Source organism: Symphalangus syndactylus, chromosome 23, assembly GCF_028878055.3.
Source record: "Symphalangus syndactylus isolate Jambi chromosome 23, NHGRI_mSymSyn1-v2.1_pri, whole genome shotgun sequence".
NCBI lineage: Eukaryota > Metazoa > Chordata > Mammalia > Primates > Hylobatidae > Symphalangus > Symphalangus syndactylus.
Genome location: NC_072445.2, coordinates 13,785,171 through 13,805,487, shown reverse-complemented (window position 1 = coordinate 13,805,487; position 20,317 = coordinate 13,785,171). Strand labels below are relative to the sequence as shown.

The following is a 20,317-nucleotide window of genomic DNA, read 5'->3' as shown; positions in this document are numbered from 1 at the left end:
AAACCTTTTCTGTGAAATGCTAGATGGTAAATGTTTTCAGCTTTGTAGGCCACACAGTCTCTGTCACATCTACTCGACTCTGCCATTGCAGCACGAAAGCAGCCATAGGCAAAGCACAAATGAACAGACATGGCTGTGTTCCAATAAAACTTTATCTATAAATCAAGATGACAAGCGGGGTTTCACTGTTGAAATTGACAACTTCTAATCTACAGTATCTTGTTCATTTGTTCATCTACCCAATGCTTATTGAGCACTTACCTTGTAGCTGGCACTGTCCTAGGCTCCAGGGATACAGGGAGAACTATACAAAGTCCGCACCCTCATAGGGTTTAAATCCTAGCAAAGTCTTGGCTGTTTCTTTTTCCCATGCCTGGTACCCTGGGTCCTAACTTTGGTGCTTTTCACTCCTCTTAGACCGGTGATTCTCAGCTTAGACTTCAGAATACCTGGGAAGCTTACAGAACTATGGACGCCTAGGTTCCATTCCCAGGGAGTCTAATTAAATTGATCTGGGGTGGGCCCAAGTACTGATACTTTTACAAACTCCCCCAAGTGGTTCTAATGTGCAGCCAGGGTTGAGACCCACTGCTTGGGGAATAGTTTGTTTTCTGTTTATTCCGCTTACTTAATGTGTGAAATATGGTAAGTTTTTTAAGTCCTCAGAATTTGGGCTGTGAAATGTGGTTAATACCAATCTCATATGATTGTCAATGATGTTTAAATGAGACAATGTACCTTTCAAATGGTACAATATTACATAAAGTACTGCTGTCATTGTGACATCATTACTAGATTTTAATGTTAGGTACTGCCTCAATGATTTCTGTCCTCAGTTTTGACCTTGATTCTCAGGACTGTGTTTGAGCTTTTTAAACAAGCTCTATGGAGAGCTCACTAAATAGCCCAAATTCACGGGTGAGTGAGCTAGTGGCCTTTCCTTTATTCCAATAGAGGGTCACATGGGGCTGCCATTTGGTTGGCATGGGGAGCACTGTTCTGTGCCCCACTTTTGTATAAAGGATCTCCATCTCCAGGCTGAGATATCTGACCTCTGAGCACAGTTGTTAATCCTTGAATAAGTGGCTTATTTACTTTGACCTGTGGACAAATGTCTAAACCTATGTACTTTCATGAACTTAGAACTGGAGAGGGGAATGGCATTAACATTTTACTGAGCAGTTTGCTAGCTTCTTCCCATACGTTATTCCATTTCATTTTCAGAACAACCCTAGGGAATGAGAATAGTTATTGTTCTCATTTAACAGATAAAGAAGACTCAGAGAGGTTAGCAAGCTTGTGACCTGGTGGTGCCAGAACTCAAATCTCTGTCTGCTTGATTCTAAAGCTCTTCCTTGGAACCATAGGATGTACCACAAATAATTCAGCTCCTCTTCGGCCAGGATTGAAAGACATCAAACTGCCTAAAGTTCATTTTTTTTACAGATTCTTTTTTTTCTTTTTTTTTGGAGGGGGAACCCAGAAAGAAACCCATAACACCTATTAATAACCAAAGTCTGATAAGCCTTGGCCAGTGCTAGCATAATGCTGCACAGGTTCCAAGAACAGGCACTTACTTCCTCCCCCCACAGCATCTTGACTGTGCAGTTTTAGAACCTCATAATGAAACAAAAAACAAACCAAAAAATGTGGAGAGAGTTGGAGAAATAGATGCTGCCAAGAGTGAGGAATTCACTGACCCCCGCTCTGGGCCATCTCAAGAGAAGCTGGCCACTGGTTGAGCCTCTTAAAAGCTTAAAAGTCATCCCAGGCCATGGTTAAAGAGGGAGCTTGAACAAAACAAAAACAAATGTGATCTTCAAAGTCTTAAATGTCAACTTGAAGGATAACTTACAAGCTTTGAGATGGGCCAAGAGGACCTGCAGCTGCTCTCTAACATCAGATGCTCCTTTGTTCCTTTGGAGCAGTCACTCCCTTGGATAATGTATCAATCAGGGTTCAGGGGGCAGCTTCCCACCCCGTACCCACTGAAGATGTTTGCAATGACTAAAGCTTTCATTCTTTACAACCCATCAGATTCCCCCATTACTCTGACCTGAGCACCCTTGACAAGGAGTGGCTCCCTACCTGCTCTCTGACCTCACGCTTGTCCTTCAAGATTCAACTGGTCCTTGACCCTCCTGCCCTGCCCACACCTCCCTACCTTTCCCTCCCCACCATACTTATACAACCTGCTCTTCTGTCCTTCTCCCTCCCTAGAGAGCACAAACACAAGAGTGATTTCTAGGCCAGACATCCAGGATCCCTGGTTTCTCCTCCCACCCCTCAGGATAATGGACCAGGGATGCTCATGGAAAATCTTCACTGGTCACCTTTTCTACAGGAAGGAAGTAAGTGTGATCAGAGCCCTAGAAACTCCACCCACTGGCCTTCAATCATGGAAAATGTGTAGCTAGATTTGGGGAGAGGTTCTTTTCAAGCAATACTGGCTCGTGATGGCTGAAAAATTGAAAAATAAAAATACAGCACTCCCTTTATTAAGGGTCTTACAACATTCTGAGCTCTGTTCTTAGTTCTTGTGCATAAATGTTGTTTTCATCATAACCTGGGGACGGAAATACTATCCTTATTTTACAGATGAGGAAGCTGAAGCTCAGAAGGAATAAGTCATGTAGCCCATGTTACTAATTCGTATATAGGTCACAGTTCTCTCTCTCCAGGCAGCTGATCAGAAATCTGCACTCTTTCCATTGTGTCGGGCTGCCTCTCAAGTCCAGGACTGAATGACACAGGATCCTTGACACAGAGTCTCTGGCTGTTGAGATCTAGAGGGTCATCTGCTATCAAAGCCAAGGATATCCTTCAACTTGTTCTTTCTGTCAGCTGTGTTTGCCCTCTGGATCTTCAAGGATGTCTTGGAATGCATCCCATCTAATTAATCTAATCTCAAAGATGACCAAAGAGCTGCCAGAAGATTGAACTGATAGAATGAGCCATGAGAAGGCTTCAATGCCAGCCTAGGCATCCATGGCCTGGGAATTCACCCCAGCCATGGTGAAATGTCTCCTAGTACAAGCCCTGAAGCATCAGGACTCCACTGATCCCACACGTAGCACTCCCAGAAACCCCACATGTAGAAAGAGTTGAAAGCCCACTTCTTGCCCCTCACCTGTCCCTGAGGCGTCATATGCTGGGATAAGAGTATTTCTGGGAATCCTGCTCCCAGGGGTCCCTTCTGTCCCTGGGTAGTCTTCTATGTTTAAATAATGGAAATGAATGAGAACATTTAAACTTGTTACTTCCATTGGCTCTACTAAAATCAAATAAGAAAGCCTCATCTTTCATTATCTCTATGCCTTCTCTACTGCCTGTACTTACCCTTTATCTTCATTTTTTACACCTGGATCCAAAGCTATTTAGTAATGGGGAGTTTAACCTGTTTTGCATCAAAAACTTTGGAGACAGCTGGGAAAGAAGACTGGGGAGAGAACATGTTCTCACAGCAAGCAGTAGTATTTCAACTTCCTCCACACTCACCAAAAGCAAAATCATTTACAGGCCTTCCTATTGGTCCTGCCTGCACAGACTCCGCCTTCTTGAGCCCCTGAGTCTCTAAGTTCTAATGCCCAGGAGAATGTTCTCTCCTCTTTTTGTCCTGATGGGGGCACGAGTATTCCCTCAGCATCCGAGGTGCTGGAGGAAAAGCTCTGAAAACTCAGCTGGGAGTTAGGAGCCAGAGTTTGCAACTACCAGGGAGCAAGACAATAATAGCACAGTTGTTTGCATAAAGGAAGAAATGGGGGTTAGATGGAGTTCCCAGCACAGATGAAGAAATAGACCGTTTATCCTCTCATGCCTAAGGCCATGGCCATCACCACACAGTCATGTATGTGTAAATACACGCAGGCACGTGCATCTCATGGGGACCAGTGACTCCTGTTTACGTGCACCCTTGTTTACATTGTCTATGAGATGATTTCCCCCTCTTCATTACACTTCAGTTGCCAACGTACTCCTGAAGTTAAATGAGTCTGTTTCTGACATTGCTGCCTGCTCCATCTTTTATGGGGCTTCCCTGGGGGTCAATTTATATAATTTCTAAAATCCTTCCTGAATCTTAACTTCCTGTGGGTCTGTTTTTACATCCAGATTTCCTCCCTATCCCTTCATTCTCTCATTTTTCTAGGACATAGGGAGAGTCCAGTAATCTTCCTCCCACCCAAACATTGTAGGTTGGCTCTATTGCAAAATACAAAACCAGAGACCTGGCTAGCTCAAAGCTGAAAATTCAGGCTGTCTGTGGTCACTCGTTTGTGGAACCCAGCTATTGACAGGCAGTGCCTGGCACTGTGCTACCCGGGGCTGAGGGATCCATACAGCCCACTGCTACTTTTCTCCCCTCCTCTCCGTAGAGCACACTTTCCGCCCTAGGGAAAATCCATCCCCCGCTTCAGCTGGCTTTGCAAAGAAACTCGGGAAACTAACACCAAACTCAGAAGGGGGAAAACACAAGACTTTGAACTTTTTAAAGATGGCAAGCTGCTTTCATTCCCACATGGGCATCAAGGAAAACCTAAGAGGACTCTTTTCCGGAGAGGTGTGATTTTCCTCTAACCCTCCGAGAAACGTTCCAAATCCACTCCAAAACTGTGGAGAAGTGGCCGAGGCAGAGAGAGAAGAGTTAAATCAAGCCCAGACCTCAGCAATCTGTGTTCAATTTTGATAAAAATCTCTCTCCCTCTCCCCCACCGCCCCCCTTCCTCCACCCCACAACTCAGACACGTCTCTTTATGTTAGGAGCTTGCATCTTGTTTGGGGCACCACACGCGGCACTCCCAGAGAACCTGGCACGTACCTCACCGTGGCCATGTGGCAGAACCATCCATCCCACTCCCAAGCTACGGCTGGACACAGGGCCACAGCGTCCTGGCCATCACCACCACCTCCCCCTCTTCCTTCTCATGCTCTTCACAAAATTACCTGCCACCAGACCAAGTCCCTCATTCCCTGGTTAAGTCAGAGTCCCGACGCCTGGTAAGGTCAGGGCATGAGGTTGGTTTGCGACCGCAGGTGCTGAGAGCCCCAGAGTCCGGGGACCCCTTTCCTGAGATGCTCCTTCCCCCGCCCAGGGTCCCACTGCCACTGAGAACAAGAACCTCACGGCTGCCCTGCCCGCTGGCCAGAGGCCAGGCCTGCAAGTGGGAGCTGGGGGCTTGTGAAGACTTCAGCCCAGCCAAGTGAATGTTCAAGCCGAACCCGGAAAAGCCACCACCAAAAAGTTGTCAGTTTTGCAGGGGTATCTTCTGTGTTTGTCCACTTGTGACAACCAGGAGTCAGGTTTCAAAGCCGCAAGAAAACATTTTTTAAAAGTTTTCCAAAGACATTTCCTATGTCCAGATGTGCCAGTACAGACACACGCAATCACACTCATACACACACACACACACACACACAGAGGCCCTGGGAGCCCACTCCGGGGTCGGCGGCTCCTGCAAACGCTCCGGAGAAACAAAACCGCCAGCCTGCGGAGCCGCTGCCTCCCCAAGCCCGCGGAGCCGCTGCCTCCCCAAGCCCCGCGGGGCACGCTAAAGAAAGCAGAGGGGAGAGAAGTGTGGGAGCCCAGCGGAGAGGGCTCCCCGCGGCCCCGGCCCCAAGACGGGGAGCGCCAGGACCGGCTGCACTTACTCCGAGGACCCCAGGGCGCCCGGCTCCCGCAGCCCGAGGTCCGGCGCCGCCGCCTGCGCTCCGCTCTCTCCTGCGTGCTCCGCGCTGTTCCCGGGAAGCCGCGGCTGCCGCCCCTCCAGGCCCGGCCTCGCGCCCGTCCGCCCGCCCCGCTCTGACGTCAGGCGTCTTGGAGCGGGATATTTATGGCAAGGATACTCTGAATTTTCCCTAGGTAGAGTTCTGATTGCAGTTTCTTGGGATTTGTAATTTTCACACTTTCAGACCGAACGGAGGCGGGGGGAGGGCGCCGCCGGCAGGGCGAGGCGTACAATGAGGGTAGCTGTTCCCCACTTTGGCAGGGAGCCTTCTCAGGGCCCCTTCTGTTTTGGAAACATGGAAGGGTCAAGGAGGCAAAAGTGGCCACCTGGGCGGCGGGTTTCTCCCCGGCTCCTCCTCTGGGCTACGGGCAAAAGGCCTGGTCTGAGGCCGGCTCGGAGGTGGAGGCCAAGGAATCCCCTGTCCCTTCCCAAAGTGTCCCTGCACTGGACAATGTGTCCCAAGGGGTGCTGGGCAAGACGGGAGCGAAATCAGGCACAACAGAACAGCTAATTAGGAGCCCTGGTCCACGCCCTAACAACTTTTCCATTTCTTTTTTGGGAGTGTATATATATATTTTTTAAGTTTATTTTTATTAAATTATGTTCCACACTCCCTGCCTCTGTATAGCTTTTCCAACTCAGTGCCAGTCAATTCATCTTACTTCATTGCTTATATGCATAGTTTGAGCAGTTTACAATAGCTCTTATTCATACTTTTAAAATTTGCTTTTAGTTTTTTTTTTTTCTTTTTTTTAATGCGATTGTGGTCTGTCTACTTGACTGAACTAGCGATTGCTTTGGTCAAGAGCAATTGTCCTCTCTGGGATTGGCAACAACCTCATGGGGAGTATTTGATCTTCTCTGTTTCCTATTTCCCCCAGCTCCCTCTGCAAGCAAATGGTGCCCCCATTGGGTGATGACCTGTATAGAGTTTTCGGGGTGTTCAGTGGTTGTTCTAGGTTTGTGGTTGTCTGTTTCTCCACCTAGCCAAAGGGGCTTAGGGAAATGGTTTGGTTTAAGGGCCACCCTTCCAGAGAAAAAAAGAGAATGTAATGCATGATCTTCCAGAGGTAAAAAAAAAAAAAAAAAAAAAGAGAATGTAGTGCGTTATCCTTCATGGTTCCCAAGGACTGGAGAATGTAATGAACTTAAAATGATACACGTGAGATGCAAAATACTTATATGGTTAGACAACGTAAGTGTTTAGGTATTCATCTCGCCATGAATGGCAGGGGGCACGGATAACTGCAAATCATCATTAAAACACAACTATAGTGAACTTTCCATTAGCCCAAACTGGTAGAGGCGGGGGTGTGTTTTAACCACAGTTAGAGTGCAGCAGGGACTCAAGGACTTGGAATGTGTTTACCTCTTTGGCAGCAGCTGGTTAGAGCTGATTGCCAGAAGGAGCCAAGTCTTGGGGTTGGGCCTCTCGGTAGAGGCCACGCTGTTTTGACCCAAGCCACCGAGGGCCCTGCAGCAGGCAGCTGCTGTTTGGTCACTGTGGGATTGCTCTCCCTGGCATCACACCCCACTTTTACCTCCTTCCGTTCCCTCTCTCTTATCAAGGCTCCACTGGCAAGGTGAGCTCTGTTCTTCAGCAGACCCTGCAAATAGGTTTCCAGAAGCCATTGACAAACCCGTTCTCCCTTGCCTTTCTCAACTAAAGAAGCTGTAAATCTACAATATTCGCCATCCCAGACTCCCTGGTAGCTCACAATTGCTCTGAGACCCAGTTCTGACCAGTGAGATTGTAATGCAGAAGACAGAGGATGCCTTCCACAAACTCTCTTTAAGAGAAGGTCAGATTTGGCCAGGCATGGTGGCTCTTGCCTGTATTCCCAGCACTTTGGGAGGCTGAGGCAGGCGGATCACGAGGTCAGGAGATCGAGACCATCCTGGCTAACACAGTGAAACCTCGTCTCTACTAAAAAATACAAAAAAATTAGCCAGGCGTGGTGGCTGGCACCTGTAGTCCCAGCTACTTCGGAGGCTGAGGCAGGAGAATGGCATGAACCAGGGAGGTAGAGATTGCACCACTGCACTCCAGCCTGGGTGACAGAGCAAGACTCCGTCTCAAAAATAATAATAATAATAAAAGAGAAGGTCAGATTCATATAACATTCCCCTTGACATTCCCTAATCCTCCTTCCCTATTTCTTCTCTCCTGGAGCATTTATATGATGCCTGGAGATGCAGTATCCATCTTGCTACCTTGAGAACAAAAGCTACTCTCTTAAGGGTGGTGGAGCAGGAAGCTAAAAGGAGCCAAGAAGCTAAAAGGAGCCAAGGCCGTGGATACCATCCGTAAGTGGCTATACCTTCCTCTTTTTGTTAAGTGAGAAAAATAAACCCCTATGTGTTTAAGTTATATAATTGAGTTTTCTATTCTTTATAGGCAAATATAATCTTACCTACTATACTTTTATCAATCCACCTAAATATAATACTGGATAATTACTGAGCATTGGCTTACAGATATGATAATAATTTTTGCATGATGCCTTGCACTTTAACATAATTCTTTTTTTAATTTTCTTTTTTCGTTGTTTTTGTTTTTCGAGACAGAGTCTCGCTCTGTCACCAGGCTGCAGTGCAGTGGCGCCATCTCAGCACACTGCAACCTCCACCTCCTGGGTTCAAGCGATTCTCCTGCCTCAGCCTCCCGAGTAGCTAGAACTACAGGCGCGCATCAACACACCCAGCTAATATTTGTATTTTTAGTGGAGACAAGGTTTCACCATGTTGGCCAGGATGGTCTTGATCTCTTGACCTGGTGATCTGCCTGCCTCGGCCTCCAAAGTGCTGGGATTACAGGCATGAGCAGTATCTATGAGAACCTGTCTATGAAATTGATACTGGGTAACTTCATTTCAGGCAAAGTGAGAGAAAGGATAAAATTAAAGATGAGATTGGATAAAAGAGGGAGTCAGAGAATTAAAGATAGGGCCAGGCAGAGGTTGCAGTGAGCCATGGTCAGGCCACTGCACTCTAGCCAGGGTGACAGAGTGAGACCCTGTCTCAAAAACAAACCAGGCCGGGCATGATGGCTCACTCCTGTAATCTCAGCACTTTGGGAGGCTGAGGTGGGCACATCACTTGAGGTCAGGAGTTCGAGACCAGCCTAGCTGACATGGTGAAACCCCATCTCTACTAAAAAATAATAATAACAATACAAAAATTAGCCAGGCATGGTAGCACGTGCCTATAATCGCAGCTACTGGGGAGGCTGAGGCAGGAGAATCACTTGAGCCCAGGAGGCAGAGGTTGCAGTGAGCCGAGATCACACCCCTGCACTCCAGCCTGGGTGACAGAGAGAGACTCCATCTCAAAAAAATAAATAAATAAATAAATAAAAACACAAAAAAAGATAGGGCCAGAGACTCAGAGGTGGCAGGTTGGGGACATGACAAGGACAGAAACAGGGGAAGTGCGGCTGAGGAGCAAGCATTCTAGGTCCGGGAGTGAGGAGTCTCTCCATCCTTGCCCAAGTGTTTTGGAGGCAGGGTCTCTCTCTGTCACCCAGGCTGGAGTGCAGTGGCACGATGATAGCTCACTACAGCCTCGAACTACTGGGCTCAAGGGATTTTCCCACCTCAGCCTTCCCAGTAGCTGGGACTGCAGGTGCATGCCACTAGGCCTTGCTAATCTTTTTTTTTTTTTGTAGCGATGGAGTCTTGCTGTGTTTCCCAAGCTAATCTCAAATTCCTGGTCTCAAGCAAGTCTCTCAACTTGAGAGGCCAAAGCTCTGAGATTACAGGTGTGAGCCATTGCGCCTGGCCCCCAAACATTCTTAATTAGGTTCTACTGGGATGAGGAGCAAGTGAAATTCATAAAATATGTGGCTCTCAGTGTGAGGAGCTGTTTTTGAGGTTGGCGAGCCCTGAAGAGTCCATGAAGTAGTAGGGCCGCTCGAAGATCATCCGATTCACTACCTACCCCCAGCCCTGTCACTCACAGGGTCCTAATGTGGGAGTCTCTCCTATTCTCAAGATCCCCAAGAAAGGGGTTTCATCCTTCTTCACCTGCATATTCTAGGAATGTTCCTGGAACATACAGTGAGGCCCTGTGTAGCACACTACTCATCTGGAGAATTGTACCTGCTTGACGAAAGATTCTCAAATAGCACATTATGGTTGGCCTGGCTTCCAAAGCTCACTATATACTTCCAAGGCCCAGCCTATCATGGTAAGAAGCAGGCTTCACAAAAGTCACTTGCTCACTCTCCAGGGGTAGAGATCCTAGTCTGGTACTGCATGGACCACGATAGCACTCCGTAAAGACTTTCTGAAGAATAAATGAAGGCCCCATGAATATGTCATCTAATCAATATGTGACTCTCTGCAAATAACATATACCTTTCTCTGATTTACTGTTGTGGACTACAGCAAGTGTTTGAACCAAAGACGTTGGTTAAATCCCCAGCCCTGCCTCTCACTGCTGTGCAACCTCAGCATGGCAGGAAACTTTCTCAAGCTTAGTTTTTGTGATGGTTAACTTCATGTGTCAACTTGGCTGTGCCACAGTGCCCAGATATTTGATCAAGCATTATTCTGGATACTTCTGTGAAGGTGGTTTTGGATGAGATTACTATTTAAATTGGTGGACTTTGAGTAAAGCTGATTACCCTCCATAATGTAGGTAGGCCTCATGCAATCAACTGAAATTCTTAATAGAACAAAGACTGACCCCCACCCCCCAAGAGGGAACTGTGGCAGCAGACTGCCTCAGGACTCCAACTGCAACGCTTCCCTGGGTCTCCAGCCTGCTGGTCTACCCCTGCTGGTCTACCCTCCAGATTTTAGACTACCAGGCCTCCATAATTACATAAGCCAATTCTTTAAAATCAATCTCTCTCTCTCTCTCAGTATTCATATACTACATCCTGTTGGTTGTTTCTCTGAATCTCCTATTAGTAGGAGAATCCTAAAAAATACAGTGTTCTTCAACAACAACATGGGATGAAAATTATTCCACCCCAAAGTATTGTTGTAAAGTTCAAATGAAGCAAAATAAATGGAAAGCCTCTACCTCAATAAGTCCTTTTAAAACTCGGAAGGAAAATTATGCCTCAAAATTTCAAAGTCTTTTTCATCCTACCACTTATGTGGTCAGTATCAATCTGCTGGCTCTTAGACTCTGTTCAGGGAGGGTCAAACTTTGTTATCAGGTGTGCTGTTAACGCCTAGAAGGCAGAAGCAACTTGTCCTGAACTGGACCCCATTCAGCACAGACACATCACACATCAGGTATTTTGATCATGAGCCTGATCCTGGGGCCTATCCTGCTTCTGTCACTTCTGGTAAGGGATACAACCTCCATTGTTCAGGACAGGACTCCTGGACTTCTATTATCTCACAGTAACTTCCAAGGATACAGCTAAAGAGAGAAAAAGCCCGTGGCTACCACAATTTCTTCCTGAAAGTATGTACTTATCAATAGAACATGAACTGCATGTCCCAACAACTTGAAGATATTTCAGGTCCTCATTGTCATGTGGTAGAAATGACCCCAGAATATAGCATGAGAAAAACCTGGTTTCTAATTCCAGCTCTGGCTCTTGTAAGTAAGAGCATCATTTCACTTCTCTGCAAAATTCAGACTAATAGAAGGATCAATCCCATGGTGCGAGAGTAAGGATTAAATTGCAGAATATTTGTACCTTACAGATGACCACTGTTCTCATATGCCTTTTCTTCTCTTTGCCCTCTTTCCTACCTCTGTACTCACTCCCTCCACCCAACACACGCAGCTCCTCTGTTAGTTAATTTTAAGAATGTACTCAACGTTAATGTCCAGGTTTCTGGCATCTAGCTCTCTGCAAACCTCTTTGCCTGGAGTTAAGAAATCTCCCCTGGCTCAGACATGAGCACAGCAGATAGGCAGCAATCAGAAAATTGCCCCCATAAAGGCCATCTCCTCCCAAGGAGCAGGACTGCATTTTTGAGACGCCTTCTCAGGTTGTTTGCAGCAGCTTTGAGGGTCGGCTCTGCTGCCTTGCCTACGTCAAAACCCCAAGTGTTTAACCACAAGACACACAATTCCAGGACATAGTGGCGGCGGCCCTCCACCCCCGCAGAGAGGCAGGCCATGCGTATGTCTAATCTGGCATGTGGCCTCCCTCAAAGGCCAGCAAAGCAACTCTGGCCCACTGCACCACACCTGGCCAAATTGAGAGGGACTATTGCACAGTGAGTAGAGTGCCAAAGTGGGTGGGAAATGGGGTGGAATTCTTTTCTGACCATCATCCTGCCAATCTGTGATCAGAGCCCAAGGTCCCCAGTCTGCAAAGGCCATTCCTGGTAATAGCCACCACCACTTTTGGTATTTCTGGAGCCAGGGTACTTGCACTGTCATGATCACATACAAAACTTCCATTATACCCCATTTTCAGTAGCTCAAAATTCTTTGAAAAATAATGCTCAGGGCCAAGTATCCCAGTTAGCTTCAGGGTAAAATTATATTTTGGAATATTTAAAAGAAATAAGTTTCCCCAGGTGATCTATATTGGGGGTGATGATGGGCCTCACACACACACACGTACACACACACACATACACATTTTTCTCCATTGAAAAATAGTTTGAGACTGCTTACAATGTTCAGGATGTGTGACTTTGAACTGGCATATGGATGCGTGTGCAACTGAGCAAAGACTCAGGGACATCAGGAGAAGCGTGACACATTTCATCATTCAGCGGTTTTGTCTTTTAAAGGAAAATAGTTTAAAAATGGTAAAGTGATAATGTTAAGAATCTGTTCTTAATTACCACTCAGTAACTTGGCAATCTGTTTTATCCCATTCATTTCTTTCAGAAAGTTCTTAGCAACTCGTCTCTTAAGCTATGTGTACACAATCACACTCACAGATATAAAGAAAAAGAAAACTCACCCTGGTTGCCCTTCGAAAGAGCACAGGACATTTGCACATTTAATTTGCATACACATTCTGTATGCCAAATATTTATAAGCACAGATTTTCACACACTGGCAGGTTTCACAAGCACCCAATAGGCTTGTCTGACTATTGCATGTCGGTGGTTTGGGACCCCAGTGTGGAGACCTTTCTTACTTTCTTTAAAAGAAGAAGTAAAGAAACCCTCCACTAACACTTTTGCTCATTCGGTCCTGCTAGGTGCCAGGCACTTTCATAAAGCCTGGAGATATAAGATGAATAAGACGAGGTTCCTCTCCACAAGGAATTCATAGTCTAGTGGAGGGACTACACCGTTAAGCTTTACCACAATCAAGTTTTAAAAAAAGAAAAAACATAAAAACACATGCAACTTTCAGAATTCCCAAGATTAGGAGTAGGTGAAGGACAATAACATGTTGTCTCCCTTAGGCGAGTTTTCTGGATGAAGAAGAATATACCTTTCCTTTCCGCTGGTACCTTCCAGGCTAATATTTCCAAAATACCTCCTATAGAATGCTAATCCTTTGAAACAGTTTTCAAAAAAGGTAAGGAAGGGGTCCTCATGGTCAAATAATTTTATAAAATCTATAGTCTATATGCCCTACTTGTAACTTCATAGTTCGTATTAACATACTGAAGAATTTGAGAATTCCTATAGCAAAAGAGATCTGCCTACCTTTGCTTACCACAGTGTTTATTCCCCAAAGTTATTTTTTCCTAGGTCCCATTTTTCACGTAATATCTATGAATATCCCATAGCTTTAAGAAACAGTGTTTAGTCTGAAAGGGACCAGAAGAAGTCTCTAAAAATAAACACAACTGTAATAGAATCCCAAATGGGAAGTTTTAATGGGGCAACAAGATACAATAGATAAGAAATTCTAAAATAATGTTTCGGAGTAAGAAGCAGATTTTCAAAAGGAAATATTTGGGAACCAGTTTTATGCCTTCAAAAATCCCTTCCTACAAGGAGTTTATAAAAAGAATTGGAAGTGTGGGGGTCGAGAAAGAATGTTATGAGGAGGATTTCTTTGAGAGAACTGTACTGAATTTTTTCCCCATTCCCACATTGAGGAGAGCTTCAGGGAGATGACTCAAGGACCTCACTAAGTGCTCCCTAAAGTTGGAAATTATGGACAGTGTTGGACTCCAGCCTGGAAATCTAGAAGACAAGAGACACAGATGGTGGATTGATTTGGTGGTGGATTAAAAAAGAGTAGTTGCTTTGTTGGGAAGGCTGGTACTCCTTGAGCTTGCCAGGACAAGGATTAATGCATGTTTCCTGAGGACCATATGTGGGCCACATGAAGAGAAAGTGAGCCAGGAACTATTTTCAAGATCTTTTCCGAAAGGACTACCTGAAAAAATTATGGGACCGTGATGTTGAGAGTTAGTGTGAAGTGGACCATTGAAAAACCCAGCCAAGTAAGAAAGAAGCAGCTAAAGGAAGAGAATACACAGCCAATGTCATAGGGGTTTCAGTTAGAAGGGCCCAACTGAATAGGCTCTCAAGAACCCACCAAAGAGCTCACAGAAGAAAGAGTCTAATAAAGCCATTTTACAAGTGTACCAGTCAAGTAACTGGTAGTCAAGTAACTACTTTCCTGTGGAAGGAAGAACTTTTAGCTATGGCTTAGGTAAGGAGATCAACAAAGCTTATACCCCCTAAAGCAACTATAAATCTAGATACAATTAACCAAAACAACCATTTCAGCACGCTGGAAATCAATCAAAGGCATATAATAATCTGAGAAGTATTTATACTTTAAAAACTGCTAAACTTTAGGTAAGAATAGTGGAAATCTTTGGTGTTCTAGCCTGTGACTGAGTCAAATTATTGGCTGACCACCATACTAGGCAGATACAAAGATGACCCTTAGAAAGGCAATCTTATAAATAAAAATTTGAATATTAAAAACAAAATTGAGCTGAGACATAATTGTTCACATGCTGCAGATTTCACTGACTCAGCCCAGGCAAGTTATAAAACAAATGAATGAAACAGCAACCTTCAGGGAGAGAAATATCAGAATCCAGAGCTGTCGTAACAGATTATCCCAAATGTCTAGTTTTCAACAAAAGAATTCCAAGACACACAAATAGTAAAGTGTGATTTATATGCAAAAAAAATTAAATCAATACAAACTGTCCTGAGTGTCCTCAAATGCTGGCTTTAGAAAACAAAGACTTACGCCGGGCACAGTGGCTCACACCTGTAATCCCAGCACTTTGGGAGGCCGAGGCGGGTGGATCATGAGGTCAGGAGATTGAGACTATCCTGACTAACATGGTGAAACCCCATATCTACTAAAAATACAAAAAATTAGCCAGGCATGGTGGCAGGTGCCTGTAGTCCCAGCTACTCAGGAGGCTGAGGCAGGAGAACGGTGTGAACCCGGGAGCCGGAGCTTGCAGTGAGCCGAGAGTGCGCCACTGCACTCCAACCTGGGTAACAGAGTGAGACTCCGTCTCAAAAAAAAAAAAAACAAAACAAAACAAAAAACAAAGACGTCATAGCAGTTACTATAAATATGTTTAAAGAACTAAAGAAAGCAATGTTTAAAGAATGAAAACAAAGAGGAGCAATAATCAACAAGTAGAGATTCTAAATTAGGACACAGAAATTATTTTAAAAGAAACTAATAAAAATTATGGAGTTGAAAAATAGAGCTAAAATAAAATTTACTAAAGGGTCCCAGTAGAAAATTCAAAATGGCAGAAGACAGAATCACTGAACTTGAGGATGGATCAATAGAAATTACCAATCTGAAGAACAAGGAAGAAAAAAATGAAGAAAAATAAATGGACAATCACAGACCAGACCTGTGGAACAACATAAATTGTGCCAAAATATATGTAATGGGAGTCCCAGGAGATATCAAATAGAAAGAGTCAGTGAAAACATTTGAAGACATAGTGGCATAAAATTTCCAAAGTTTGATGAAAATCTTTAATCTACTAATCCAGGAAGCTCAACAAACTCTAAGTGGGATAAATAAAAAATTTAGACCTAGACATACCATAAACTCTTGAAAGACAAAGAGAAAATCTTGAAAGAAGCAAAAGAAAGATAATTCATCATGCACAAGAAGCATCAGTATGATTAATGGCTGACTTTTCGTCTGAAACAATGGAGGCCAGAAGGCAGAGAAATGACATTCAAAGTGCTGAAAGGAAAATATTGTTAACCAATAATTCTACATCCAGCAAAACTGTTCTTCAAAAATTTAGGCAAAATACACCAAAACATAGCTAAAAATAAACATAAAACAAAATGGTACCCTTAAATTTTTATTTAATACACAAAGCAAGCAGTCAAGGAGGAATAGGAGACATGGGAAAAAATAGCAAAATGGCAAATGTAAATCCAACTATAAAAATAAGTACATTAAGTATAAATGGTCTAAAAAAACAAGAGGCAGAGATTTTTAGATTGTATTTTAAAAGCAGGAATCAATTATATGCCACCTGTGAGGAACATATCTCAGGTTCAAAGTCACAAGTAAGTTGAAAGCAAAAGAATAGAAAAAGATGTATAATGCAAACATATCCATAAGAGAACTGAAGTGGCTGTATTATTATCAAACAAAATAGACTTCGAAACTCAAAATAGTTTCAGAGACAAAGAAGGATATTTCACAATTTAAAAAATGGTCAATACATCAAGAAGATGTAACAAATAACAGAATCCCCAAAATTCATAAAGTAAAAACTGATAGAATTGAAAGGAGAAATAGTGAATTCAACAATAGAAGTTGAAGAATTCAATATCTGACTCTTAATAATTGATCAAGTTCTAGACGATAAATCATCAAGGATTTAGAAGACTTGAACAATTCTATCACCAACCTGACACAACTAACATTTTGTGTATGTGTGTGTGTGCTCCTGTACACTATGCTTTGACTGTATCCCCTCCAAAATTCGGATGTTACCAAAGTGGTAGTATTAAGAGACAAGACATTTAAGAGGTAATTAGGCCATGAGGGATCCTCCCTCATGAAGGGGATTAAGGCCTTTATAAAGGAGGCCATATGCAACATTTGGCTAGCTTGCCCTTCACCTTCTGCCATGTGAAGGCATTTCTCCCTTTTAGTTCTCAGACAATCAAACCTTCTGGTACCTTGATCTTGGACTTCCCAGCCTTCAAAACTATGAGAAAATAAATTTCTCTTCTTTATAAATTTCTCAGGTATAGTCACATGCTGCATAATGACATTTCAGTCAGCAATGGACTGCATATATGACAGTGGTCTCATAAAATTATAATACCATATTTTTGCTGTATACTTTCAATGTTTAGACTTGTTTAGATACACAAAAATTTTCATTTTATTACAATTGCCTACATTATTCAATACAGTAACATGCTGTACAGGTTTGTAGCCTAGGAGCAATAGGCTATACCATATAGCATAGGTGTATAGTAGGCTATACCACCTAGGTTTATATAAGTACATTCTAGGGTGTTGGCATAATGACAAAATCACCCAATGATGCATTTCTCAGAACATATCCTTGTCATTAAGTGATGTATGACTATATTCTGTTATAGCAGCACCAATGGATTGATGGGTGTGTGTGTGTGTGTGTGTGTGTATGTGTGTGTGTTTTGTGGCCTAGTATATGGTATTTCCTGAAGGATGTTTCAGATGTGCTTGAAAACCATATGTATTCTGTAGCCATTGGATGACCATTTTATCATTACGAAACATCTTCTTTGTCTCTAATACTATTTCTAGTCTAGCACACCTGGAACATTCTTCAGGAGAAAAACCATATACTAGGTCATAAAACAGGTCTCAATAAATTTTAAAGGATTTGAATCATAAACTGACCACAAAGGAATTAAATTATAAAACAACAACAAAAAGAAATTTGGGAAATCTTCAATTATTTGGAAATTAAACAATATACTTCTAAATGTTCATGGATTAAAACACTCAATATTGTTACAATGCCATTTCTTCCCAGATTGATCTATAGACTCAGTGCACATCCTATAAAAATCTCAACAGAGTTTTTTGGTTGTTTTTGTGTTTTAGCAAAGAAAGAATTAGCAAATTTATTGAAAATTTATATAGAAATGCAAATGATACAGAATAAGGAAAATGAATTTGAAAATAAGGGACAAACTTGGAAGATTTATACTATGTGATTTCATAACTTACTATAAAGCCACAATAATCAACACAGTGTGGTGTTTGGCATATAAGAATGACCATATAGAATCTACACATGATCTATATTATAGATCACTGGAACAGAATTAAAGTTTAGAAATAAAACTTTACATTTCTGTACAATTGATTTTTGACAGTTCTATTGGAAAATGATAGTTTTTCAACAAAGAGTTCTGAGACTATTGGAAACCCACATGAAAAAAAATTAACTCAGATAGATCATAGTCTTAAATGAAAGAAATAAAACTATAAAACTTCTTAGAATAAAAACAGGAGAAAAATCTTTGTGACCTTGGACTTAGCAAAGAATTCTTAGATATGACACTAAAAGCACACTTCATAAAAGAAAAAATTAATAAACTAGACTTCATCAAAATTTAAAATTTTTCCATTTCATGAGACACTGAAAATGGAAAGACAATAAAAATAAAAAGGCAAGCCATATATGGATTAAATATTTTCAAATTTTTTATCTGATAAAAGACTTGTATCCAGAAATATAAAGAACTCTTACAACTCAATAAGAAGACAAACAACCCAATTTGAAAATGGGTGAAAGGTTTGAATAGACATTTCACCAGAAAATTTACACAAATGGCTAATAAGTATATGAAGAGATCCTCAACATCATTATCAGGGAAATGCAAATTAAAACAACAATAAGATACCACTACACACCCACTAGAATGACTGCAATAAAAAGACAGACAATAATAAGTGTTGGTAAGGATATGGAGAAACTGGAACCTTCATACATTGCTAATGAAAATATAAAAACAGTTTGGATGTTTCTTAAAATCTTAAATACAAACTTATCATTTAACCCAGAAATTCCTCTTCTAGGAACAAACTGAAGAGACATAAAAAGAGATACCCACTCAAAAACATGTATGTGAATGTTCCTTAGAGCACTGTTCGTAATAGCCAAAAACTGAAAATAATCTAAGTGTCTATCAGCTGGTGAAGGAACAAATAAGACGTGGTATATCCATATAATAGAACATTATTTAGCAATAAAAAGCAAATTTCTGGTTAATTTTGTAGTGACAGGGTTTTGCCATGTTGCCCAGGCTAGTCTCCTGAGCTCATGTGGTTCATCCACCTTGACCTCCCTAAGTGCTGAGATTACAGGTTTGAGCCACTGTGCCTAGCTAGACATGGTCTATTGATGTTTGGTGAGCAGTACTAAGTTCCTGGAACAGAAAGGTGAAAAGTCTTCAAGGCTATATAATACAGTGGTTAAGACTAGGGATTCTAGAGTCAGACTGCACTAATACCTAGACTGAAATTTAAGTCCCATCCTTTTTAACATGTGTTAGTTGGGCATGTCATGTATAATTTAACCTCTCCAAGAGGGGATAATAAAATTTATCTATTAATTATAACCACTAATAGGTATAATAGTTATCTAACAGTTACACCGACCTTATAAGATTGGTGTAAAGATCGAACAAGTCAGCTGGGCGTGGTGGCTCACACCTGTAATCTTAGCACTTTGGGAGGCCGAGGCAGGTGGATCACTTGAGGTCAGGAGTTCAAGACAAGCCTGGCCAACATGGTGAAACCTCATCTCTACTAAAAATACAAAAAAATTAGTCAGGCATGGTGGTGGGTGCCTGTAATCCTAGCTACTTGGGAGGCTGAGGCAGGAGAATCACTTGAACCTGTGAGGCAGAGGTTGCAGTGAGCCTAGCTCATGCCACTGCACTCCAGCCTGGGCAACAGAGCGAGACTCCATCTTAAAAAAAAAAAAAAGATCAAATGAGTTACATGTGTAAGAACAGGGCTGAGGCACAAAGTGGGGACTCAACAAATGATTCGCTTTTCTTACAGATGACAAAAATGCAGATGTCACTGGATTTGGATAGGAAGAGATTGTGCATGAGGCTCATGAGAGGACTGTCGATTCAATATGGAAGTCGGACTCTATATGCCTCTGACTTGAGGTACAGCAGAAGAGGAGCAAACCTAGCATGTGTTTAAGTGACCACTCTGCCATTTCAATCTGTGAGACCTGGGGCAAGTCATGCACCATCTCTGGGCCTCTGTTATCTCAGGTGTAAAACAATAGGGCTGATCTCCATGATTTCCTGGGCCTCTCCCATCTCTGACAGTCTAAGACTGTATGTTGACTCCGAACAGCCATTTGATGTGTGTCCCTCCCCCCCTGCAGCCATGAGAGCTCACCTATAATCCCAGCAGAGAGAGCATCAGCCAAATCTCTGCAGCTTTTTGCACCAGAAGTGGGTCCAGCAAAGACCTGAAAGGGGTTTTTAGTATTTAGTAAAGCCCTGGCAATAGTTCCCACACATACAACAAAACTATTTTAAGCCCTGGCCTTTTGAAGAGTGGGTGGATTTTAAGACAAACTGACTAATGAGGTATATGTTAGCATTGCCACAAAAGCAAAACAGTCAGATTTCCCAACACAACGCCAAGTTTGGGCTTGGAATTTGGAGGATTAGATGGGAAGCCCCATGGTCGTTCCATTTCTC

At 42.8% G+C, this 20,317-nt stretch overlaps 1 protein-coding gene across 2 annotated transcripts in view; it reads right to left on the bottom strand.

Annotated features, from left to right (window-relative positions):
• The window catches only part of DAAM2 (dishevelled associated activator of morphogenesis 2), a 113,230-nt gene extending 107,244 nt beyond the window's left edge, over positions 1–5,986 (bottom strand). The window contains exon 1 of one of the 2 annotated variants that reach the window (XM_055263307.2): positions 5,647–5,986. The gene's annotated coding sequence lies outside the window, so the exon portion shown is untranslated. The remainder of the gene's footprint in view (positions 1–5,646) is intronic. The other variant, XM_055263308.2, reaches the window with a different exon arrangement.
• Positions 5,987–20,317: the final 14,331 nt, after the last annotated feature.